Source organism: Misgurnus anguillicaudatus, chromosome 16, assembly GCF_027580225.2.
Source record: "Misgurnus anguillicaudatus chromosome 16, ASM2758022v2, whole genome shotgun sequence".
Classification (NCBI taxonomy): domain Eukaryota; kingdom Metazoa; phylum Chordata; class Actinopteri; order Cypriniformes; family Cobitidae; genus Misgurnus; species Misgurnus anguillicaudatus.
This window is the reverse complement of record NC_073352.2, coordinates 24,885,204-24,912,574: the sequence shown is the minus strand read 5'-3', so window position 1 is coordinate 24,912,574 and position 27,371 is coordinate 24,885,204. Positions and strand designations below refer to the sequence as shown.

Here is a 27,371-nt window from a genome sequence, read left to right as displayed (position 1 = left end):
ATGATTGGCTTTTCTTAACTGGAAGGCGGGACTTCTGTCACCAAAGCTGGATGTTAATTGTGCAACTTTTGCCCAAACCTTCAGGCCCCACCATAGCACAGAGACAGGACTGCTTATAGTTACAAATGACCTCCTTTTAAAATCTGATCGTGGTGAAATCTCAATTCTTAAATTACTAGACCTTAGTGCAGTCTTTGGCACAATAGATCACACAATCTTACTCAACAGACTAGAAAACTATGTTGGCATCAGTGGGCAGGCGCTAACATGGTTTAGATTGTATCTAACTAATCGCTATCATTTTGTTTATGTAAATGAGGAGGGGTCATATCACGCCCCGGTTAAATATGGCGTACCGCAGGGATCAGTTTTAGGTCCTATCTTGTTCTCTTTATATATGTTACCTCTAGGAGACAACGTCATGAAACATAACATAAGTTTTCACTGCTATGAGGATGATACCGCTTTATATCTCCTCTCATCCTAGCGAAACACACCAGCTCTGTAAACTAACAGACTGTATTAGCGCTATAAGTGACTGAATGGCACATAACTTCCTTATGCTAAATTCTAATAAGACAGAGATACTTGGGCAAAATACGGGAAAACGTCATGCAAGTAGTCAAGTGGTCAAGTGCAAAGGCCGCAAGTGTGGGTATTTGGATGCAGCCATAGTTATAGCAGTGCACAGTTCTCAGTATCCAATATCTTTGAACATACACAGAAAAAAATCTATCAATTTCACAATTTACAGCATCTGTACAAATATATCATCTTTTTATTATATACCTCTAGTTCTAAAAAGACATGTTTTTTAATAGGTAGCTAATAGATTTATGTAACTGCTCACTTTAGTATAAGTGTTAATTACATAAAGGCATGTCACTCTAATGTTACTGTGTGCTATTATTAAAAGTCTGTTTTATTACTGTGTAAATTCATATCATGACATTCATATCAATCTTAATCAGTTAAGTGTCAGTATCAGAGCCACTGTGCACGACTTAGGTGTCAAACATATAATTTAATGTGATAATATCACGATAAACTCGTGAAGAAATTCAAGACCTGCGTTAGAACCCATTCTACCTTTCTCTTAAGAGGTAGCAAGGGAAGACTGCGATCACTGTCAGAAAAATAATAGCATTTATAATAATAGCTGAGGTGCAATTAAAGTGGCTATGATTGAGTCGGGTGAGGGAGCAGACCCCAGCTCAGATGGGACTCGTCGCATTTTCACTTTACATGCAAATGCAGCAAGCGTCAAGACAGGCAACGGAAACCATTTGTTTGTCTGTTTAGCTTTTTTGCAATTAAAATAATTCCTCTCAATTCTCTGTTTCACTTGCTGGGTCTTTTATTCTATCCTGCCTGTCAATGGGCAAGAGTGTGGCAAATGCTCAGACAAATGACAAGAAGAGTACAAAAATTAACATATGAACAAACTATTATAACCAGGGCTCGAAATTGCGACCATTTTGGTCGCATATGCGACCGAAATTTAATCTGTGCGACCTTAAAATATATTTGGGAGCATTTGTGCGACTGCCCATTTTGTTGTGACGCGAGTTGATTGTGATCCTGCGTGCTGGCGCTGTCCCAGGTTCAGTGTTCTCTCCAACGATACATAACCAATCAAATTTCACCATTAAGTTCTTGCGTTTAATGAAGACCGCAGATTGGCTAATATGAGCGTCAGTCATTCCTTATTGCCGTGGAGCGCGGAAATGTGAAAAGACGAACGCGTCGCGAGCATGACGAGAGCGAGCCGATTACAGCCAAGGTTATTACTGTATTTTATGACGACGATCCGGATTCAAATGTAACTCCACCACCGGAAAATACGAGTTGACGTTAAACCTTTCAGAGAGAGTGGCTTAAAGATTTCGAGTGTCTTCGCTATGAAAATGTAACTTACTGTGTTTACTGTAAATCCTGTAAAACGGCGTTAATGGCGGAATCAAAACATTTTAAGCGCCAGACGTACCTTGCTTAAACATGGCGAAAGTGCCAAAAACACAAGACGTGTCATGACAAATGTGTTTATTAATGATGGAGACACCGACCTCCTGTCTGTCAAAGTGTGTTTGATGGTGTATGTGCGCATGCGCTGGTGAATGGACATTCGACAAAAATCCTTGTGGTCCATGTTGCGGTGGAATACGACAATGCTGATGGTATGTTTTTATTGTATTTTTTAAAACATTGCCTATTTAGTAGTAAAAGCATCCTGGTAATGCAGTTATCAATACCAATATATATTAGCCTTCTATATTAGGGTCACTTTTGTAATGTCACAATTAATCAGTGTTTTACGTGTTTGCTAGATTTTCTATGTAATCTTAATCATGTTACCTGTAATTGTTAAATTATTATTGCTGCTATACTATTTCAACAGCATTGGGTATTAATTTAGGAATTTATGCAGCAAAAAATAAAATAAAATAGAAGACCAACTTTTAAATGCTGGCCATAGGATGTGTAAAGCCCGGTGGTGGTGTTTTATTTTTAATAAAATAAATCTATTAACATTTACATTGTAGTTGTGGTGCTTTTTAATTTTTGGATGGATGCGCCTAAATTTTTGCTGGTGCTCCTAACTCCAGTGCTACCAAATAAAAAAGTTAATTTTGAGCCCTGATTATAACTAAACTTTTAAAAACTACTTGATTATGATGTAAAGATGTTTTCCGTCCTTCAAGTGTTATGTCTGCCAAACGACCACCGGGTGAACCCGTCTAATCTTCTTATCCATTTACATATATTTATCTTCCAAGGGGTTTTTTCATCCTAGGACTTTTCCCATTGGGTTTTTCTTCTAGAGTTTTTTCACCCCTGAGAGTCAGCCGACTTTGGCTTAACCCCCTTTAGCACCCCCTTCTATGTGTTACATATTACTACGGAAAGTGTTCATTGACACGTACCCGTGTATGTATGTCGTCAAGAGCATGCCAAACCTCTAGGTGGCAGTGTAACGAGAAGCTCAAGCCCACGTAAGCTAATCAGAATCCCGAAAACAGCAACAAATCACTTCCTGTTCCTCTATTGAACAAGGTCGCACTTTTGGCGTAGGTGCGAGCTCTGGCACATACTTTGACGTTGGCTGCCTAAACATCCGTTTGTCTCAGTTTACATGCAAAATCTCCACTCTGGCTGGAGTTTTTAGAAAGAATTGGATTCAGAGGTGAGTTCTCCGCTTGCGTGTAAACGAAGGGCGCAAACGAAGGGAAATGTCTCAGTTTTTCAAAATAACCATGTACGTGTAAACAGGGCCAAAATTAAACATAGAAGACAAACCAAAATGATCCAGCACAGGACAAAACACACTAAACAAGATAACAAGGGAAGGTCAGGTGAGGGGAGTTAACCAATAATGAATAATTAACGAGAAGACATGGGGGTGGGGTCAGGAGATGAGACACTGCAGCACGCAGCCCAAACAAAAGGCCACATGTTACTACACAAAACATAGGAACTGCCACAATCCTGCCACATGAACTATGAATTACTATGACAGACTGACAGGATCATGACAATTTTAGATTGATAAGGACTTCCTACTGATCAAAGAGACGTACTACACGCAAGGGCCGTGCATGAAACACAAAATTGAAACCTTGCGATTCAGAATTGATTTCAGACAGATATTTTATTGGGAGACACGATGCATGGTCATAGCCCTATGAAATATCATTATATATTTTTACATTTGCTATTAACTCTATACTTAAGTATGGATAAATGAAAAGACCATCTATAACGAGTCTGCCAACATCTCCATGCCACCCACAGTATATAAGGTTTGACAGGTGGGAACATTTGTACTCTTGCTGACGAATGTTAATAAGAGATAGCATTATATTAATTCTGTTGGGGTTTTTTCTTCACTACTGGGCTTAGTCACCTTTGCATTAGATCACTTCTTTAAAGACAGATATGACACTAATGATCAACAAAAAGGCGAACAGTGCGTGATGAAAAATGCTGGGGACATTCTTGTCATAACACCGTGTGCAGGCTTCAACATGTCATAGACCTGACCAAAGGGTGATAAATACAACGTAATGGCTCGTGACTGCTCATCCGAGGGTTGCAAATTCAAAATAAGTGTTCGAAGTGTCATGTGTGTTGCTTGCGTTTTCAAAATATGTGTTTGTTGCGTCATGTGACCCATGTGCATCACGTGTTTTGTCAAAATAAGTGCCTGCTGCACACGCGTCAAAACCGTTTATGATAAAAGAGACGCTCACGTACACAAAATACACGCAAGACACTACCCTAAAAGTAAACTCTGATTATGCATGAGATTATGCGAGTATCTTGCGAGCGTCTCTTTTATCATAATCCCTTTAGACGCATCTGTAGCAGGCACTTATTTTGACAAGACACGTGATGCACACAGGATTTCTCGAATAAGGAACCACACACATGATGGGCTACATACATGTTGTGACAAACTTTGCATTGAGCGCCCTCGAAAAAAAAGTCACCGTCCGCCATTGACTGAAACGTTTGCACATCTCGCTATACTGCTACTTTTCAGCTTGATTCACAACATCTGATATTATGGTTTATGTCAAATATTTACACTATGCTTAATACAATTTTTACACAATACTGTTTGCTGGGTTTAGGTTAATGGAAGACTGTAAATCTAAAAGTTAACAGATCATATAAATGTAAAAATCTTGATACTTGGAGCCACTGATGGCGCAGGTTATTTGCACCTGCTGTTGTTTAAGTGCCAGATCAACTAAAGGCATTATGCAAATTGAGCAAAGGCACAAATGTGCCCACAAAATCTTTGCTGAATGTAATTCGTGTGATGCGATTCCAGATCGTGTGGGTTGGTTCAGTGACAGGTTGTTGAGGACGCAGTAAACTTTGCTGGGAGTGTAGAGCATCGCTTCCTAAACGCAACCCCAGCAGATGAGTTTGCTCTGCTGACAGTTTGCTCAATTGAACGTATATACTGTAGGCCTTGTTAAAATGCACTTCTTTGTGACTTGAGGTTCATCTGATGAACTGCTGTCATGATTCACAGAAATGTTCACAGATATCTCTTTTAAATGAACTGCATGCTTTCTGTTAATTGCAGCAGGCATAGGAGCAAGTTCTGTAAACAAGGTGTGATCTATAATGAATCTAATTAACATGAGATGTGTTGACACTTAAAGGAATATTCCATTTTCTTAAAAGAAAAATCCAGATAATTTACTCACCACCATGTCATCCAAAATGTTGATGTCTTTCTTTGTTCAGTCGAGAAGAAATTATGTTTTTTGAGGAAAACATTGCAGGATTTTTCTCATTTTAATGGCCTTTAATAGACCCCAACATTTAATACTTAACTCAACACTTAACAGTTTTTTTCAACGCAGTTTCAAATGACTATAAACGATCCCAAACGAGGCATAAGGGTCTTATCTAGTGAAACGATTGTCATTTTTGACAAGAAAAATAAAAAATATCCACTTTTAAACCACAACTTCTCGTCTAGATCCAGTCGTGATGCGCCAGCGTGACCCCACGCAATACGTCATGATGTCAAGAGGTCACAGAGGACGAACGCGAAACTCCGCCCCAGTGTTTACAAGTGTGTTGAAAGAGGACCGTTCCTACGTTGTTGTATGTCAACTGATACTAATTAATTTCTTTGTGTCAGTTTATTGTTTACAATGGTCCGCAAATGTGCGTTTTATATATGTAACTCGTGACCTCCCTACGTCACCACGCATTTACGTTAGGTCGCGCTGGACCGGACCTAGACAAAAAGTTGTGGTTTAAAAAAGCATATTTTTTATTTTTCTTGTCAAAAATGACGATCGTTTCGCTAGATAAGACCCTTATGCCTCGTTTGGGATTGTTTATAGTCCTTTGAAACTCCGTTGAAAAAAACTGTTAAGTGTTGAGTTAAGTATTAAATGTTGGGCTCTATTAAAGTCCAATAAAATGAGAAAAATCCTGCAATGTTTTCCTCAAAAAACATAATTTCTTCTCGACTGAACAAAGAAAGACATCAACATTTTGGATGACATGATGGTGGTGAGTATATTATCTGGATTTTCCTTTTAAGAAAATGGAATATTCCTTTAAAAGAATGAGAATGACATTAAATCTAAATACTTACCCCGCAAACTTTTTGGCTGGTATAGGTTACTCTTTTGTGAGAGCAGCAATAACAACAAGCAAAATTTCACCGCAATCATCCATTAAAGCTTAGCACTCACCATATAATGATTTACCATGATAAGCATTTCAATTTGTGCTTTAGAAAGACCAACACACCATCACGCATGTCTGAGACGATCCTATTCACAGACATAATCTGTCAAGCGGAGGACGAAGCTGTGTCTCGATATGCCATCTCAAGATATGGGGTTTTAAACAGGCAATAAATCACAGCAGGAGCAACAAAATACAAGAAGCAAACTCATGAATCATTCTGAAGACCCTGGGCCGATCATTTTTTTCAACCAAAGACACCGCATGTTAGCATATCGCCAGTCCATACAGTAAACATGCACAGATTCACTTCGAAACTTAAAGGTCTTAGCCTGTTTCCTAATACAAGTTTACGATTTATCTGGCTAAGAATATCTAATCCAGTGTGTCTTTATTTTGCCTGAGTTTGTCTGAGTTTGATGAGGCATTTCTTACCGGATAAGCCTTAATGAATTATTAAAGAAGCTGAGCTTTTTCTGTGCAGGAAGTGGAGCCGGAGAGGAAGCGTATGGGTCATTTTCTAGAATGGAACGCATTCAGAGCCAGCAGACAATATGCCTACATAAGCACATTAGCGTACAGTCACTGTCGAAGATATTGGATTTGCAATGCTTTTGTTTTTTCTTTGATTTGTGCAATACAATTGACTTTTTTAAGTCCCAGAGTGTTCCCTTACTGACATGTGCACGCATTCTACCATTATGTGCAAATAGTAGGTTGTAAACTGTACTCTCACATACAAATGTACATTCGATACATTATTATAGCTTTAAAATATCACATTTTCTGTTAGAGAAAGTTAGGTATGTAATCTGCATTGCATCATTTACAAAGTATTGTAATGAGTACAAAACATTTTGTACTGCTGTAAAATGCTAAAAATGCTGGGTGGTTTTTCCTTTTGGTTGGATAAAATGTGAACAAACCCAACAGTTGGTTTGAATTAACATAGAAAATATTTTACCATAGGTTAATTTACACCCGCAAATCTGTTGAGTTGCAGATGCATTTGTATTTGGGAACCCAACCCGTTGGGTTATAATTTAACCATGTTGGGTTGCTTTGAATGAGGAAAACTAGGATTCTGTGTGTATTCAAAGCCCCACCCTTATTGTTTACAATGCATAGAATGGTGCGCTGTGATTGGTTAAGCAGATTTATTGCATTGTGCAGAGAAGGATGACTGGCGTTTGTCGTGGTTTGTAAAAAAAAGGAGAAAAGATGACAGAATAACATGGCAGATATTGGATTTTGCATAAATTAAAAATGTACTTTTTGATAATGACCAGATACAATACTGATTTTGGTTGTAACACTTTAAAAAAAATGAGTTTATCGCGTTTTGGAACCACACTCTTCATATAATATGCATGAACAACCCCGGCAAATGCCTTCTTGTGATTTCGAACAATGTCCAACTGCACTATGCAGCGCTGGTCCCAAGTGATTTCCTGTTTCATCAACCATGTTTAGTGAAAGTACTTTCCATAACATTCTCAATTTCCAAATCCATCTGAGGAGTCCCTGTGAAATTGGAAAGTGTTTGACCACAACACCAGTGACAAACAGCAACGTTTAAGTAAACTACATGCAGGAAAACTGAGACCTAAAGTCTTAAAAATAAAGGTGCCTTATGATGCCATATAACAAGGGTTTTCAAACTGTGGATCAGGACCCACTTATGGGTCGCACATTTGGATAAGGTGGGTCGTACAAAATCGCTTGTATGTATATATATATATATATCAATAATTTTGATATGATACACCATTAGGCATACACTAAAACCAAATTATTTAGTTAAATGAACAGTCTACATAGCCGTGTAAACGTTTGGAGGAATGTGCTAAATTGGTTAGGATAAACACTATAAAACAATATGATAATGGTACGGTCCTGCTGTGGCACAGCACATGAGCCATTATTTTTGTGTCTGCCATGTTTCAAGGGATAGGATATTTGGGTGTTAATTCGTTGCGAAATTAGGAATGAAGCACAGCATGATAGTTCAGGCTCTCAGTTATAGGTTAATCTGTTCTACCCAGAGGCATTCACGTTCCAGGATTACACATTCCCAGACCCAATCCAAAAACAGCAAGCACGACAGACAGGCGACACGAATGCCAATCACTTCAGCGAAGTGGAAAGATGTGATTTGCCTCCCAATGAGATCTGCATGAAATGTGGAAAGCTGTAAAATGGAAGCAGATAAGACACAGGTGAGGTGATAAGCAATCGCTCCTCTATCTCTCTCTCTATCTTACTTCCCTCCCTTCTTATCATTCTTGTTTCCTCTCCTCTTCATACAAAAATGCCTTTCAAAGGGGCCAAATGGGAATCATCAGCACTATAAGGCGCCTTAACCCAAAAGCTACCCACCTGCATTTAAACAAAAACATTTCCAATGGTCCCAAAGGGCAAATAATAGCTTTCTTTTGGTAGGCACTACAATCACTGCTTACTTGACTGAAACGCTCCACTATCATGTTTGGACCTTTTTAAGCCAGTGACCCAAAAAACAAACCAAGCAAGCCAGCAAAATGAAACCAATGATATACATGAGCACTTAAGCCCTACCGTGTACCTTTATAGGGGTTTCTGAATTAAACATGAGCTAAATCCCGGTCTTATACCGCGGCAGACCTACAGCAGCTTACCTGCTGTACCCCATAAGCACCGGTACACAGCTTGATGTGTACATTCATGCTTCTGTGCTTCTCAAACGTGCCCTTGCAATTCCTGCCAGATAAAAGCCACTTCCTCTGCAGGGACATGGAGTGTTATACAAGCCTTCTGAAGGACAAAGAAAAAAGGGGTTGTTTTTGCAGATTCAGTCTCACTTGGGCTGTTAAACACAGGTGTTTCTGTGCTACAGTATTAGCTAAAGTGTGCAATAATTGTGCAAAATTGCATTTTATTAAAAGGGTGTTGTGCTGATTGGTCTAAGCCGTGGTTTAAGCCGCGGTCACACTTGACTTTAATCATGTAAGTATTTGTAGGAAGTTGCTGCAGGGAGCAGCTCATCAATATCATTTTTGGCTTTGTCCATGTGCAGAGGTGGACACTACTTAAGTCGATATCTTTCTACATAAAAGTAAATTTTCAAGTATTCGTATTTTATCTGTTTTTTTTTTGGAAAACATACATTCCAAAGCATAATAGCATATTAGCATTATTTTTACTCCACTACATTTCATAATTTCAAGTTTTTGGTTTATATTTAATATTTAGGTACATAAAACATCTAGTACATTTTTACTTTTACTTAAGGAAAAATTACTTTCGTAATTTTACTCAAGAAAAGTAAAAGTACACAATTAGTGAAATTTTTTTATTAGAGTAATTTTTTCCCCTAGACAAACACTCTGAAACACTCAGCACAGATGCCGTCTACCACGCGTAGTTGGACCCTTGAACATTTTGAGTGTACTCGCTTGATTTGCACGTGAAATTCTAGTCATCGAGACATTCAGGCGAAAATTTGCATCATGGGAGGGGCTTCTGCGACTCCGCTCGCTTCCTTTAATCACATCACTACTAGAGCAAGCTCCTGATTGTGGCAAATTTTTCCGCCAAAGTTCAGATTTTTCATCTTGCGCATTTCCCGCAGCAACGCTCAATTCACGCGAACTAGACACGCGCATGAGGCGGACTCATGTCTACCGCGCCGCGCTAAATGCCTCATTCGTGCCGCTAGACCTCTAGACGCACATCAACGCGTCTTTAACTTGACTTAACATTGAAATCACTCGCGCTTGACGTCTCTACTGCGGCTGGTGTGAACGCAGCATAACTAAAATACTCAAGTGGTGTCCACCTCTGTCCATTTGTGCTTTTCGGTAGAAAGAAAGGTCCCACAGTGACATATCAGTTTTGTACTGGTCACACGTGATATGAATTCGCAGACCTGATCTTTGCTATGCAGCAATCTGCAAAATATCGTAGCACGAGTTTACATTTCTGGTCTGACGCACTCACTTGCTTATAAATGAAAGTCAATGGGATGAAAAATCAAGTGATTTTATTGAAAACAGCTTTGACCTCTGCTCCAATCTGCTTTTAGTATCACTTATTTACACTTCAACACAGCCTCTGATACTCTATAGCTCAACAATAGCTGCTATTGACAAGTTAATTTGACGACTTTGTGTCTGGTTCGTTTGATTACTGTGATCGCCCTGTAAATTACCCAGGCGTGATATGCTTAACTGAGCCCTGGTCCATTTGCAGAGGTGTTCTTGGGCATGGTTCAGTTTGGTTCGGGTGCAATATTAGGGGGGTGTAAAGATACATTGTGCGATTCTGTTTGCTATGCTTTTCAATGAATTATGGTCAAATGACACTATATCTTAAAGACAGGGGGATCTCTCGAGCAGAAACTCAATACACGCAGAAGTACCGCTACAGAGGCAGCTGTGCATAATCTCGTCTTTGCGTTTCAGAATTGATCTGAAGTATTATTAGTGAACTATCATTACGTAATAGTGAGCGCTAATCGTGTCGGAGAACAGACCTGACAGCTTGACGCCAATATTGCGATTCATCTGTCACTAAAAACCCTTCTGATATGTACAGCATGATTATGTGCAGTCATGTGGCACTGCATCCTAAATAATAGTTGTGATTGACTTAATGCAACGCTGTTTAGTCTGATGTGTTTAAGACATTAACCATAAGAGCGATTAAGAGTTCACCCTGAATGGCATACGATCATTTCAGTTTATCCATATAAATGCAATACACAATATTTGAGATCTCCTGCATTTTTGAGAGAATAAGCTTGACCTAGTTTTTTAGAAATAACTGTGCTTCTCTTTCTCATTTATAATCTATAATCATTCATGTGCAAAGGTCTATGTCATTTACTGCTTGCTTGAGCATTCTCATGAATGGGTCAGGTGCAGCTTATGTGGCTGAGTCAGTTAAAAAAGCTCTGAGGACTAAGGCAAACAGATTCATTTTGAAGCATCCCAGCTCCCCAGGAACGTGTCTCAGGTACTGTTTAACACACCTGCCTGGATCTTTTGAATTATCCTGAGAGTCCTTGCAAGCTGAATCAGAGGTCTTTGTGTAGGGCAGGACAAAAACACACTTTTATCGCCACAGGGAGGACAAGTCACACCATGCTCTTTTCTTGAGAAAAACACACATCAAGCTAAAGACATGAAGGATGATGCTAAATGCTAGGCAGATGCTAAGCTTTCCTATTTCAGAAAATTGGAAACTTTGGATTATGATGGGCTTGCTCATTACTGTATGTAGCGATTCAATGCCTTATATGAACCTCATCAGTGAACCCTCATTTGGAAAAAGCTTAGTGGAAGCTTCACAGAAATAGCACAGGGTAATAGAGAACACATTTCCCTAAGCTACTTTCCCCTGGTGGAAAAACAACACCTAATTTGGAAAATATTTCCCTTCACACCTTTTTCGCATTCGTGGCTTATCTTCTTTCTGCAGTATTTGCCTTTTTGTTCTCCAATGTCATGCTACAGATTTTCCACAATCCCCCTTTCTGTTTTCGAACAACAAATGGCCACTCGCCTCTTTTTGTCTTAGCAAGAGCAAAACTGTCTGTTTCTTATTGAAGCTCTCAGCCTCTTCCCCACACTATTGTCTCCAGTTTCCTATTGTTCGATGGCCGTCTGCTGCCCATTATTTACAGTTCTGCAGAACAGCGGGAGCAAAGTCTAATAACCTGCTGCTTAAACATATTGCCTGTTCAGCGACTGTTACCAAGACTAAGATGCTCCAGACTCACCATTAGCAATAAAAGTTTGGAGTCCTTTCTTACTCTTCACCAGACTTTCCTAAATCACTCCCAATGAACCAGCATGTAGCTAAAACTACCTGACGTAAACTTAGAGACTCTCAAAAATGTGTAGCTTCTCATTTAAAACGTCTATAGATTTCATCATGCATCAGGATCTAACTTCATTAAGTGATTAAATAACCAATTAAGGAATTGAGTAAAAGGATTAGACTTTACAGCAGGGAACCGGTTCTCATTATTTTCGAATTCCTCCAACACAGAAATCAAGAACATTTGGTAATTCACATCAACTGCGAGTCTGAAGCAATCCCTCGATATTTATTCTGGTTGTTTGTGTTCCATGCTTTCAGATTATCCTAAGTGAGACTCTGCTGAGCGTTCTCTGCCATGCACTCAGTATGTAACAGTCCGGCATATCTACTGTACAGCTGGAGAGAACTGATGTTCAGTGTGTATTGCCTGCGTTCTATTGATTTCCTCCAGGTGTAGAATGACCAGGTCATGCAAGTAAAGAGTACTTAGATACCTCACCACCCATTCAAGGTCAGGTGCCCTGAAGAGGATATTAGAGCCCACTGAAAGAACATCTCTTCCCTCCACAGGGACCACCAGCTTATAATATTTATCCGAATGAGAAGAGGATGGCTTGCTACTACAAATACCTCTGAGAGTAAGGAGAGGAAGTAAGCGGAGAACTGTAAAGAATCGGTCTTGTCATAATCAAAATTGACGGTTTTCCTCAAGTGATTTTTACACATTTATTACTAAGGTTAATGCTATAAAAGAACTAACAGTTGTGTTTCACTGCATAATGAAGTGTTACATTTTTCAGGTAACACAGCTAATTTTGACATAAAACATATGTCTCTTCCCTGTAGATGAGATGTTCAGCTATAAACACTGTTATACATACTATACATTATCCAAAGAATTCTATAATGAGGCTTTAGCATAAATTATACACCATTAAAAATAAATGTGCTATAAAGGTTTCTTAGCAGTGATGCCACACAAAAAAAAAACATTTTTGATTCCCAAAATAACCTTTAAGTCAAAGAAGAATAACTTCTTGACTTCTAAAAGAACCATTACTTACATTTTTATACTCTAGTACAGGGTTCCTCAAATCTTAGCCTGGAGGTCCGGAGCACTGCAGAGTTTAGCTCCAACCCTAGTCACCTGTGATTTTCTAGTGATCGTGAAGACCTTGATTAGCTTGCGCAGGTGTGTTTGATCAAGGTTGGAACTAAACTCTACAGGGCTCCGGACCTCCAGGGTAAGATTTGGAGAAGGGGGCTCTAGTAGAACCACAGTCTAAAAATGGGAAGTCATAAATGGAAGAAGTCAACCTGTTGGATTATAGTTTTAACCCAAAATGCTTGGTTGTGTTAAAATTTCTTGGTTAATTTAACCCAATAGATAGGGTTTGTCCCTTGTCGACCTAAAGCTGGGTTAAAAATATCCTGGCATTTTTACCCAGTGCATTTTCCACTTCAATTGACCCTTTTGTTTGTGAATGTTAAAGGTTCCACACAGCCCAACAAAGAATGTATGAGGAACCTTTATTTTTACTCCTTGTATTAAGATGCGTTTTGGTTGATCGGATCACAAATGGACAACGCTAAATAGAGTTGTAAATCGAGCACACGTTTTTTACATCAGATATGCTTTTTAGCGCAAACATACAGTGTACAGTGCTATCTTTAGGCTTTCATTAATAAAAACTAAAGTGGCTACTCTCCGCCTTTTTAATTTTTGTTTCATTTTGCGAGCATGTAAAAATTGTGCACTTATTCCATCTATTGCCCCGAAGCATCCGAGAAAGCTTGTGTATACATGTACAAAACTTTGTGCAGCATATTTACTAACAACTCAAGCAGCGGACTCTGACATAAAATTAGCTTGCATCAATTTTCCGTCACCGTTTCCCCCACTCATGTTTAAACAAAAGCAGAAGCACTCGCACCCAGACAATTTTTCTGTGTTTGTACCAAAAAAACTCTATTGTTTTTCCTATTTTTAAACCATTGTCGCTTAGGTTTGGGGTTAGATTTGGGGTTTGGGTTAGAATGTCACTTTATACTATTTTTTATTTATGGATTTTTAAACAATTGTCGCTTGGGTTTGGGTTAGGATGTCTTTTATGTAACAGAAAGTCATTCTTACCTCAAACCCAAGCGACAATGGTATGAAAATAGGAAAAACAATTGAGTAACTAATACGTGAAACTGACACGGAAAAGAAAGTCTGTGGTACGGACATGGAAAAGAAAGTCTGTGGTATGGACACGGAAAAATGCGGAGATCCATGACAATGACATGGACAAATGAGAAAAATATTCTGTGACTATAACACAGAAATTTGTGAGATCAGGTTGTCAGGACAGAAGCGGTCGAAAGTGGACAAAAGATACAGATCAAAATTTGAGGTGTAAATGTGAATGTGTCTATGTCGTCCACTTGTGATCCGATCAAAAAAGCATCTTTTGCAGCAATTTTTGTGTGAGCATTTCAGTGAACACCCATGACCACTCGGTGAGTTTCACGTCTTTGTAAACGAAAGTTTAATTCATTTTAGGAAGGATTGTTCCAGTGCACCTATACACCCATTGTAGGGGTGGGAGGTGATAGAACAAACACCCAAAAATTCTCGGGACAGCATCATATGTCCAAATTTCAGTCAAAACCTTTCTATTTCGTCATAAACAATCTGAAAACAGGGCTTTAAGTGTAAAATACCGAACTTGTCCTTTAAGAGAAAACATTTCCCTGCCAATGACGCTTTCCTGGCGAGTTTTTACATTAATCTATAATGCCACTATTATCCACTAGGTAAATGAGTCGGGGCGGGGAATGAGTTAATACCAGGTATAAACAACCCCAAAAGTACTTTTTATAAAATTCCATAAATCTAGTAAAAGAAAAACACTGTATAACGTGTTTATTTTAGTTTACAAAGCTAAACCTTATTGCATTGTGTTAGTGTGCTTTCTTTATAAGTTGTAAACATTCCACACTAAACCTTCTGGCCAGCCTCTGTCAAGTACAGCCCACGACTCATAACACTCAGTGTCCCCTATACTTTCTCTATCCTCCACTTCTTTTCTTCCTACACAAGCTCTTTTTTCTCTCCCATCATCTCTTTCTATCTTCTCCACCTCCTCCACCCACTCCACCTCCTCTCAGGTCTACACCTTCTCCTCTTCTTTGTACTTTCTCGTGGTTCTCTCAGAAGACACTTTTTACACAGAGTGAAGTCGAAAAAACTCTTTGAATAATGAATACTTACCCAAAATATGTCAATATAATGGCATGTGATATTAATGTCATGTGCATTTGAGAACATTGCTCATAATAGTGAAAACAGTGTGGAAATGCAATCATACGTGTCATATGTACATAACATCACATCATAGGTGTTATGTTACATTTTTGGAGAGTGTTTAACATATTTTGGATGAAATCAAGTAGGGACTGGAAACGTTATTGCAAAATTGTTACTGAATTGACCCCAGCATAAGTTTTCCCTGACTAGCATAGATATGACCAGATGGAAGAAAAAGATACCAGTATTATTCTAGCTCTCCGGGCTGCCAGTGTTGGCTCCCTCCTTCAACACTGGGCCCATTTCCCGAACCCCCTCTTATAGACCACAGATGTTGATTTCCTAGGGCATTACCCGAACCACTCTCTCAAGCCCTTGTGGCTGCCCCATCTCCCTCTCTCACTTCAGTGCATTCGCTCTTTCCTAATTTCCCCTCAGAGAAGTCTAGAGTGTTGGTGAGTCAGCTTTACGATGCATTACACCTGCAAATCCGGTCCTGTGTTCTGTTTTTGTCTTTTCCCTCTTGTTACACTGTCCTGAGAGAGATTAGCTAGCCATACCTGCATGCCAGGTGATATAAATAAACTCTCTGTCCGGTGTAGCAGCCCATAGAAATCTCACAACCGAAAGGAAGCTGGTTTAATATTCATTCCGGGAAGGGATGAGAGGATGCGGGAATGGATGGTGTCTCTAATCCATAATAAGGGCTCTGTAGGGCTCCACCTGCCAAAGACGAGGCATCAAGTGATCAGTCATTCTCAATGACCCATTAGGGTAACTCTGTGTTACTGCCTTGCAATCCAACACAAAGCCCCTTATTGAGCTGATGCCCTGATTTCTGGCTAATTGGATCGCCACTGTTTTTCCTGTCCGTTGGTTTTGAGTAGGTGTTTTTAAAGACAGCAGATTCTTTATTCTTCATTTTAAAAGCTTGATGTCTTTGCACCAACTCTTGGCCCTCTGAACTGTCAAGGACATCTGTATGAAATGTAAAGAAAACTGTAAAATATCAAGCTATGGCACACTACCCATCAAAGGTTTAGGGTCACTTCATTGAAATGTTTCTTTTTATCTTTAAAACTTTTAAATGTTGTAATTAACTTTGTAGATTAAGAATAATTTGCCAATATTCATTTATCCATTATGGTCCTTTTGAATAACTGAATAATAATCAGCCAAAATAGCACAGAAAAGATGGGAACTCCTTCAATAACATGGCAAGAGTACATTTATGCAACTTCTTTGCAAATCTTTTATGATGGCAAAACATTGTTTTGATTAATTTGGATTTTCTTAGACACAATACAATTCCCATATTTAATGTGTATAATCCCATAATGAGTTATATGAGTTTATAGATTTTTCTTATAACAATCTAAAACATGCTGGGTTATTGTCAACCCAGTATTGGCTCAAAAAGGGATGATCCCAACCCCTTGGGTTGTATTTAACCTATGCTGGGTTGTTTAATTGAACCCAACGGCTGGGCTCGTCCCTTTCTTGACCCAATGCTGGATTGAAAAGAACCAAACATGTTTTGTGGTGCTTTTCCATTGCATAGTACCGTCGTTGTGCATTCCCATACATGTATTTCTCAGTCCGCCACATAATTAAAATTGACCACCACAAATAAATGTTTGCACATCGCGTTTATCACTACCTCTGTCTCACATGACAGTTCCTGTACAAACACCTGTGGCTTCGGTCGACGCGCTCCGCTTAGCCTTATTTAAGTGTCATTTAAGCATATATGTGGATGTGCGCGTCACAAATGTGCCGCCACAAACTGCAAGTCTGGGAAAAAAATGTTATGATGTTCTTGATTCATAACCTGTGGATGTTTTTCATCTCTAAAAAGGAAGTTTGGGAACTTATAGCAGAGCACAGATGACGACATGTTGCCTCGAGACAGCGCAAGGTAGCATGAGGGTAAAGCTTATCATTTACATTATAGCGATGACGCTGGTAGTAACAATTCTCTCAGACCAATCAGTGATCTACAGTGTTTTTGCATCACGACCAAGGTGGTACTACAAAAAAGTATCAGGTACTACCTACTGCACTCAGTGGAAAAGCTTCCAAAAGTAAGCTGACTCAAACCAAACCGTGGGGTACTACGCAAAGGAAAAGCACCATCAGTGACCCAAAACTTTTGATCAATGGTGTACATTATTCTACTAGTATTGCTTTGTTTATATGCACATATTCTCCATTAAATATATAATAAATTTCAAACACATGTGTTTTTGCCAACCACAAAAACTATAATGTGCTAATTCGATCCCTATGAAACAGAAGGTTTCAGCACAGATAGCTACTACTCCTACCAGCTGCAGATATCAGAGCACATATGGCAGCAACGCTCTACATGCTTCAGCACAAAGGTTGCATTGAGAAGACCTCTGTCACCATGAAACCTCAGGGACACGCTTCTGATGTGGTACAGCACAAAAGATGTCCTTGTCGGAGATCACCAGGGAAATGACATTCAGGAGAGGAAGCCCAGGAGATAGGAACACCACGCAGGCCGACAAATGACCTCTAAATCATGTGTTAAAAGAGGGACCAGGTCCACATGTATCGAATTTCCATATGTCACTGATCTCATGAATACAGCATTAGGGCAGGGTTTGATGAATTACTGTCGCCAGCGGTTGGCGGCACACTTCGTACGGTGCATCATAAGCCCTTATATGGGCATTTGATATGACACTGAGATTGAATAGCAACGGCAGCAAGGGGATAATCTAGCACGGCCGATTGCATTATTTGAGTGGCTGAGTGAAACTAATCAGGTCTGAGGGCTCCACTCATCTCTAAACCAGACGCTCATTAGAAAGGCCGTGTTCTGCTGTCGAAATGCACGGTGACTGAAAACAGCTTTGTAGATAGTGCCGCTTGACGACAAGGACTTTCCGCCAAGCTGGTGATATTTAATATCATTTTCAAGATGTTAAAAAAGTGAATCATCAAAAAACATAAGACACAACACACTCGTATGCATAATTAAGGTGTTGCAGTACCTAGGAACAGACTTCTCTATCAACTTCTCAGCAGTTCCTCACTCTGTTTCTAACCAGGTGTGGTTGGACAGCCATATGGCGTGTATTGCAAAGTCAATTTTACTGATAGAATGAGTGCAAAAATGAGTTAAAAAGAGATACGGAGAGAGCTTGGAGAGAAGGAGAAAGAAAGAAGTTAAAAATCAGCCCATCTGCTACATGCATCATTAAGTTCATTCTCAATCTAAAAATGAGAAAGGTTTATCGCGGGAAAATCACCGCCATCATACTTCTCATCAGAGCGGATGTACCAGAATATAGATATGATGAATTTTGGATGCACTTGTTCTAAAGAATAAGTTTATGACAAATCACCTTTATTAGTTACAAAGTGAAAGGGGATGTAGCAATGTAAAACTGTCGCTGAACCACTTTAAATAAAATAAAAATGTAGATTTTCATTTATGTTTAAATACTAAAATGATATCTGCTTCATTAACTCTACAAAGAATATATGCATACAAGATAGAGACCTGCGGAAACTCTAATATGTAAGGGATAATGTATAGGCAGCAAGTTGTTATCACAGAAATAAGCCCTGACAGTGTGATCAGTGTCTAAAGGGGCTTATTTCGTGATAGCAACCTGCTGGTTGTACATTATCCCGCTTATTAAACACTATTTACCTCATAAGTAAGGTAAGATGCATTAAATATTGATTTGAAATAATTTTATTTGCTCGTTTTTAACAAATGCAGACCATCCACAAGGAAAACTTGTTTACTTTGGGTTTTAAGATAAAACATTCAAATGTCACAAACACACTATTTGGTTTAATCATTTTTTAAATACACTCACCTAAACGATTATTAGGAACATCATACTAATACTGTGTTTGACCCCCTTTTCGCCTTCAGAACTGCTTTAATTCTACATGGCATTGATTCAACAAGGTGCTGAAAGCATTCTTTAGAAATGTTGGCCCATATTGATAGAATAGCATCTTGCAGTTGATGGAGATTTGTGGGATGCACATCCAGGGCACGAAGCTCCCATTCCACCACATCCCAAAAATGCTCTATTGGGTTGAGATCTAGCGACTGTGGGGGCCATTTTAGTACAGTGAACTCATTGTCATGTTCAAGAAACCAATTTGATATGATTCAAGCTTTGTGACATGGCGCATTATCCTTCTGGAAGTAGCCATCGGAGGAAGGGTACATGGTGGTCATAAAGGTATGGACATGGTCAGAAACAATGCTCAGGTAGGCTGTGTCATTTAAACAATGCCCAACTGGCACTAAGGGGCCTAAAGTGTGCCAAGAAAACATCCCTCACACCATTATACCACCACCACCAGCCTGCACAGTGGTAAGAAGGCATGATGGATCCATGTTCTCATTCTGTTTACGCCAAATTCTGACTCTACCATCTGAATGTCTCAACAGAATTTGAGACTCATCAGACCAGGCAACATTTTTCCAGTCTTCAACTGTCCAATTTTTGTGAGCTTGTGCAAATTGTAGCCTCATTTTCCTATTTGTAGTGGAGGTGAGTGGTACCCAGTGGGGTCTTCTGCTGTTGTAGCCTATCCGCCTCAAGGTTGTGCGTGTTGTGGCTTCACAAATGCTTTGCTGCATACCTCGGTTGTAATTAGTGGTTATTTCAATCAAAGTTTCTCTTCTATCAGCTTGAATCAGTCGGCCCATTCTCCTCTGACCTCTAGCATCAACAAGGCATTTTCGCCCACAGGACTGCGGCATACTGGATGTTTTTCCCTTTTCACACCATTATTTGTAAGCCCTAAAAATGGTTGTGCGTGAAAATCCCAGTAAATGAGCAGATTGTGAAATACTCAGACCGGCCTGGTCTGGGACCAACAACCATGCCATGCTCAAAATTGCTTAAATCACCTTGCTTTTTCCCATTCTGACATTTAGTTTGGAGTTCAGGAGATTGTCTTGACCAAGACCACACCCCTAAATGCATTGAAGCAACTGCCATGTGATTGGTTGATTAGATAATTGCAATGATGATAAATTGACAGGTGTTCCTAATAATCCTTTAGGTTAGTGTATAATATCATATACTGTACACTCTAAAAATGTCTGGGTTATTTTTGACCCATAATGGGTAAATATTGGACAGAATACATGCTGAGTTAAAAATTACCCAATGTTGGATTGTTGTTATGCAGGCATGTTTTATAATAAACCATAAGTTGGGTTAAAACAACCGTGTGTTAAAAGTTTTAAGCGGTAGTTATCTGAAAAAAAAGAAACTTTGGACTGTTGTGACTGGCCAATCACAATCAAGCATTTTAGAGTGCTGTGTAATAATATGATATATTATTACACGGTGAACGTGCGGATTTGACAAGATGGAGTGAATATTTCCATTTGAAAAATAATGAGACATGGTAAAACATGACTTTGTTGGGTCAATTTTGTCTTTTAAATTCATGAGATGTGTTTTAATGCATCATTTTAGAAGCACAATGGAAATCACGCTGTTTCATTATATTCATGCTTATGAGAGAGTCCATCCGTATTCTCGCACAGAAATTAGCTTAGAGAAACATAGCCTTGTGATTGATTTTGTTGCCCTGTTTTAAGTTAAAATTTAATATAAATTCAGACTTTAGGAACAGAGAAAACATGTCAGGTCCACAAATAAAAATAATTAAAGGTAGAAAAGATAAAGAAACCACACTCTCCTAGATAGTTACTATAGGGCACAATAAAGGCTGCCCACACACTCTTAGGATTTAAATGATTTGGAATACAAAAAGGGCTCATTTATCTTTCCTGGCCCCTGGTACTTAAAGCCCCCCATTATGATAGGCTAATTATTTAGCACTTTCCATAACAGGTTTCATGCCTGCTTGGATTGGGCCGCTCATCAAGATACACCGTTGGCCCATTTTTCCCAACCTGCAACAAAAAATGGGCATTTTTCTCTCTCTCTCTCTCTCTCTCTCTCTCTCTCTCTCTATTTCTCTGTGTGGACAAAGTTAAAAAATAACCTCATTTTATATTCTTCAAACACATAATCCCATAGCAGGGCTGCACATAAAGAATTGTGGAGTGATGCTGAACTCAATTGATATCCTGATAAGATTCACACACCATTTAAAAGATCACGTTTATCGTCCCTCATAAAAGACAAAGCAAGCCTAAGAGAGGAAGTCAGGTATGGCTGCCCTCCATCTTCTCTCTTCTTAAGCCATTTTAATAATTGATGTGCCTCATTTTTAAGGTTCTTGCCTTTTGTGGCTCACTTAATTTGCAAAGCCATGTTTCATTAGTCAAGCACACAAACCCAACGGCAGGTTAAAACGTTTAAAAGCGGGCAATGTAAACAGAAAGTATCTCATTGAGTTCTTGAATGCCCCTTTGCATGTTATAGCTTTGTATTTTGTTGGCCTATGCCGAGAAGCTGCTCTCTCGTGACCTTTGTTCGCTCTGAGCACATTTCATAACAGCGCCCGCCTTTCAATGCAGTAAAAGTAAACAGACAGATACTGCAGTGGATGAAAAATGTTGTTGGATTGAAAATGTGATGCAACTCTCTGTTATGTCTGTCAGAGAGAAAATGTCAAGTAGCGATATTGTGGAGGTTCCTATGTATAGAAACACTTTTTCCACTCGTGATTATGTTATTTTTATCTAGCAACCAGTACGGCATCTAGCTTGTCTAATTATCTTAAGAAAAGAGTTGTACAGGTGAAAAGGATGATGGGATATCGAGCAACATTGCATCACACAAAATGACCTTTAGACTTCTGCTTTAATGGCAGTATTTTCATCTGACACAATGCAGCCATCGCATCAGTACACAATTAAAACAATTGCATCTAAGTTTTTTTTCATGCAAGCTTATTTGCATGTAATGAGGGTAATTAGCTGTATATCGCAGAGGGATTGGGAAAGTACATAGGTGCTGGGTTCCTTTGAGACAGCACAAACTTTGCAGACAAGCTTATGTTTTACAAGCACATGTAAATGCATCAATTCATCAAAATAAAGCAAAAACATAAGATAAAAATGCTCTTGTAGGTGGTAGCATTGTGTTAGTAGCACAAAAGGTCATGGGTTTGATGCCCAGCCAACAAATACTGTATATGCACTGTAAGTCGCTTTGGATAAAAGCGTCTACCAAATGCTTAAATGTAAAATAGTTAACATATAAACATTTCAGTCCAGACATATTGGAGCATTGATGCACACTATTGCTTGCAAAACGCACACTTATTGTTCTTCATAAGTTTACTTATTATTATTATTCTGCCCTAATTTTTGGCCAGCTCCTGCGACTAGAGACACAGAGACCCCGTTTAAAATTCAAAACGTTTGGGCATTGCCAGTTTAAGTTCCTTGAGGACATGACGTCATGGATCCATGTGGTTCTTCCGCCATGTTGGATTGAACAGAAAAACAACAAAAAAAAGATTCACAGGTCACAAATTTTGTCCAAACTTCACCAAACTGGACCAACATGATCCTTGGACCAAGCCTCACAAAAGAAGGATTTTTGATTTTCGGAAGCTTTTGCCTGTCACAGCCCAAAGAAAATCTGCGGCGTAGCCGTCAAAACAGGAAGTCCTTCATATCTCAGGAACGCTTTAGCGTATTGAAACCAAACTTTGTACATGAACTTAGGACTCCAATGTGAGGATGCACAACATAAAAAATTCTAAAATTTTAGAACGCCAAACAGGAAGTCGTTTATATCTCAGGAACGTTTTCACTTATTGAAACCTAACTTTGTACATGATCTTGGGACTCCAATGTGAGGATGCCCAAGATAAAAAAACTAAATCAGTGGCACCAGAGCAAGCACACTTTTGCAGTTCTTCTGGAAATGCATTTTGTAGTTATGGATTATCTACCCATTCTCACCAAGATGTGTACAAATGACACGCAGTGTGATTATCGTGCAATAGATACGCCAAATTCCGATTTTGCGTGCATATGATACGCCAGTACTCTCCATTCACTTATATGGCAAATCGTTTCGTGTCGTTTTATTTATTGTTTTCGCTTGGGTTTAGGGTTAGATTTCAGATTTGTTTAAGCAGGTTATTTAATATACAGGTTTCTGTCTATATTTAAGCCATGGTCGCTTGGAGTTGGGGTTAGAGATGGGGTTTGGGTTAGGATGTCATTTTTATATAACAAAAAGTTGTTCTAACCCTAAACCCAAGCGACAATGGTAAAAAAAACCTGAAAACAAATGTGAAAACAATAAATAAAACGTCACAAAACGATTCGCCATATAAGTGAATGGGAAGGACTGGCGTATCATATGCACGCAAAATCGGAATTTGGCGAATCTATTGCACGATAATCACACTGCGTGTCAGTTGTGCGCTTTTTGGTGAGAATGGGTTGGGATTATTTTTGATACTGACAAAACCAAACTGAATCGCATTGACACTGAATTAAAACTTTTATTTTCAAGCACTTCTTGTTTTACATCCTAAAGTCATGCAATTGATTCAACCAAAGCTGTCATGTCCAGAACAATCAGGCAACATAATGCCTATTGGTGCTGTTAGTGGCATGATACAGATGAAAAGCATCATTCACGGACCACAAACACAACAAATTGCAGAGTAAACCATTTGTGAAACAAACGGGTGCATGAAAAGTCATATTTGGTGTCATTTAAACCAGTGCGGCAATTACTGAATTGCTTAATGTGTAATTTGCAAAAATGTTTCTTTTTGCTTCATCAATGTGGCTTTTATTTAATAGAATTTTTTTCTTCTTCATAATTTTGATGAGAAAACCTTTAAAAAAACGATATAATATAAATCTGTATTTAAAGAATAACTGACATGCTTTTTGTTCTGTAAATGTTTGCACAGAAATACTGCTGATGTCTCTTAAAGTAGTTGCAGTCAACAGAAGATGCACACCTATCAGTAATGCCAGAGTTTGTATTGAGAATATTATGTTGCGCCCTCATATTTTAGCCATTAGTTAAACAATAAAAGCCCTAACAGGATCCCAAATGTAAACACACATAATGATGCATATAAATGTGCATCTTCATGACAGAATATACAATGCAGATGTGTTAATCATACACAGAGAAAGCATGCAGATGTTATAAATAGATCAGAGATGGAAGATTAAAGTATCAATTACACAGTGAGTAAACACCTACACGCTTCTGCTTCTATGTTGTGACTGCAAACGCTTGGTATTATAAAAATATACTGCATGCATGCATTTGTGACTTTAAACATTTGCTGTGTTGTTGTTATACTGTATGAGAGATGCTTCCAGGCAGGCTAAGACTGTAATTCTTGCTATAATGAGCCAATGTGGTTAACAGATTTGCTGAATGTCCACCGGTCTGGACAAAAACCTGTTCCAAGCAGTTGGCTGAGATGTTGCGTAAGGCATCTGCCCGCTTTAGCGCAGCTTTTTGGGTTCACTTAGTGACCCAACACTGTCAGATGACTGTGTGATGCCTGATATGTTGTTCCTGTACCGAGAGTCTATTTGTCTTCCTGTGACAGGCGAGGTGCCAGAGTTCTTCGCAAACATGTGGAAGAGGTGCAGGCACGGTTATTTCTCATGCTGTGAATGAGGCCATTAGCATCTAATGTGGACTTGCCACTTTCCTCAAATGGTTCATCGAGGAAAATGTGGAGTTGCGCGGACTGGATACCACTATAATTTTAACTGCTACAGTTTAAAAGGTGCTCTTTGCATTTGGCTCGTAAAGCACAGTGAGGTGCTTCCTTAACTTTTAGCACTATCGTCCCAGGGGGTTGTTATATAAGGCACACACAAATACTCTCCTGAAATTTTTTTTTTGCTACTTTTCAAATGCATTTTATGTCTTTATGTTTTATGTTAAAGGGGACATATCATAAAAATCCGACTTTTTCCATGTTTAAGTGCTAATTGGGTCCCCAGTGCTTATATCAACCTAGAACATGTGAAAAAGATCAACCCAGTAAATTAGTTTTAGTAAACCATTCTTTGCAAGCATGCACTATCCAACCATGGCACTGCCATTTAGTGCAGAGATCAGCTCATTTGTATTTAAAAGGACACACACCATTTTTGCTCACAGCTACAAAGTGGCAATTGTAACATTAAAAAATTTTCTATATGGTATTTTCAGCTAAAACTTCACATATTTATTCTAGAGAGACCAAATATTTATTTGACAACTAAAAAAGTCCTGTGAAATGTCCCCTTTAAGTTTTTTGCTTTGACTTGTCCATAATTGTCAATCTTGAAATGTAAAATAAAGATGTAAATGTAAAAGACTGAAAGCATGACAAGACCCATTAAAGATGTGACTAAAAATCATCTAAGAAATGAATTTAAACCTGTTTTCTCTGCAGTATTGAAAATCAGAAAACACTGCATCTTTTTTGGTTATTTTTCCTCATATTTTAGTAAATAAATGAAAATATTTGCAGCAATGTTGTCGGTAGTTGAAAGAATAAAACAAAAAAATTAATTTCACATAAACACAAACCTAGAATATATATATATGCCTAGTGTATATATGCCTAGTGTATTGTCTTCCTATAGTGAATAATAAACTAAAATAGCAATATTTTATTTAAGGACCGTCTGTGAGGCAAGGTCGAATTTGGATTGGTCGCTGGACTTAAGCGTGTTCCCCAATTTCTTGCACTAAAGAAGGCAAACACGAAGGCTATCAACATTCAATAATTTCAAGGTTTTATATTGCATTAATTAATTTCACCATGGACATTCAAAAATGAATTAAAAAGAAAGAAACTGCCACTACCTCTGGGTCTGTGTCAGTATGCGTTTTTTGTTGCATATAGTAAGATTGTTCAGAGCTCTGTACGTTGCTCACTATAGCTGCAATTTTTGTGGTTGTATTACCGAGATGTTTGTTAAAACTGAAGAAACATACCACAAATATATGTATTTTATAGCAGGGAAAATTATATGCATTCATGTGATCGCCCCCTCAACATCACTTGGCTGGCGCTGGCACTGTATAAATATATATATATATATATATATATATATATATATATATATATATATATATATATATATATATATATATTAATAAAAAAGGGTGGTTATTGATATATTTAATATTGACTATAAGGTAAGTGAAAAATGGTGAGAAATCAAACTTTGATGCTCATATCTCATCATTAGATTGAATTTCACAGACAGGGTCACATATGAGCCATCAAATATGTGAGAAAAAAAGGAAATCTAGAAACATCACCTTTTCCAATACTTTAATTGCCAATGATGTATTAAATGTCAAATTACTTAGAAATAAATATTATTTAATTGTGTGTTTTTAAGTGCTGCCTATAAAATTAGCCTTAACAAGAAAATTAGACTGCCATTTCATTACAGTAATGCTTGAAATGTCATCAATGTCAATTCCCCCCGCAGTATGCTATCAAACACAATGCATAATTTGAGAGAGGTGGAAATGACATTTTGGAAACATTCACCCACTTACCAAAAATCACATAATGGAATCTGCAAAGCTTTTGGATAACTTACATTTAGGACGACATCCAACAACTATACACTTGTGGATTCAATTTTCATTGTGCCTGCCATAGTTATGCTGTACTGCCCACGACCAAGACACTTTACCCTAAAACGATCCCATAGATCCGGACTGACTCATGCTAGTATGATTTGCATGCAGTTTTACACAGTGTTTTTGCGCAATGATATAACCAATTTCACGTGACGCTGTTAAAAACACAACTGTGCCTCGCAAATCATGACAACAAAAGTTATTGCTTTGTAACTGTGCACACAACAAGAAGGTCACTCATCCAACCAAAACCTCTGTTAACAGCCCCACACTCCTGTAAGCTGGCTGCTGGCTTGTTATGTTCCCATTGTGCCCAAAAGTGATGATGCAAAACAAAAGGGTACCAGCAGGACAAAGACAGACTGAAAAATGTGATTTAGCTTGCTCCTTTGTAACAAATGTCTTTGTTCGGTAAAAGCTTCATCTGAGGAATAAATACTTGAGAGGGAGCCAATGTAACCCGT

The 27,371-nt window shown here is 38.5% G+C and overlaps 1 protein-coding gene across 2 annotated transcripts in view; it reads right to left on the bottom strand.

The window, feature by feature from the left end:
• lingo2 (leucine rich repeat and Ig domain containing 2) overlaps positions 1–27,371 on the bottom strand; it is a 325,603-nt gene that overhangs the window by 279,619 nt on the left and 18,613 nt on the right. The window contains exon 1 of one of the 2 annotated variants that reach the window (XM_055177529.2): positions 15,883–16,012. The exons of the other annotated variant lie outside the window; for it this stretch is intronic. The gene's annotated coding sequence lies outside the window, so the exon portion shown is untranslated. Of the gene's footprint in view, positions 1–15,882; positions 16,013–27,371 lie in introns of those variants that run through there. 2 annotated transcript variants of the gene reach the window in all.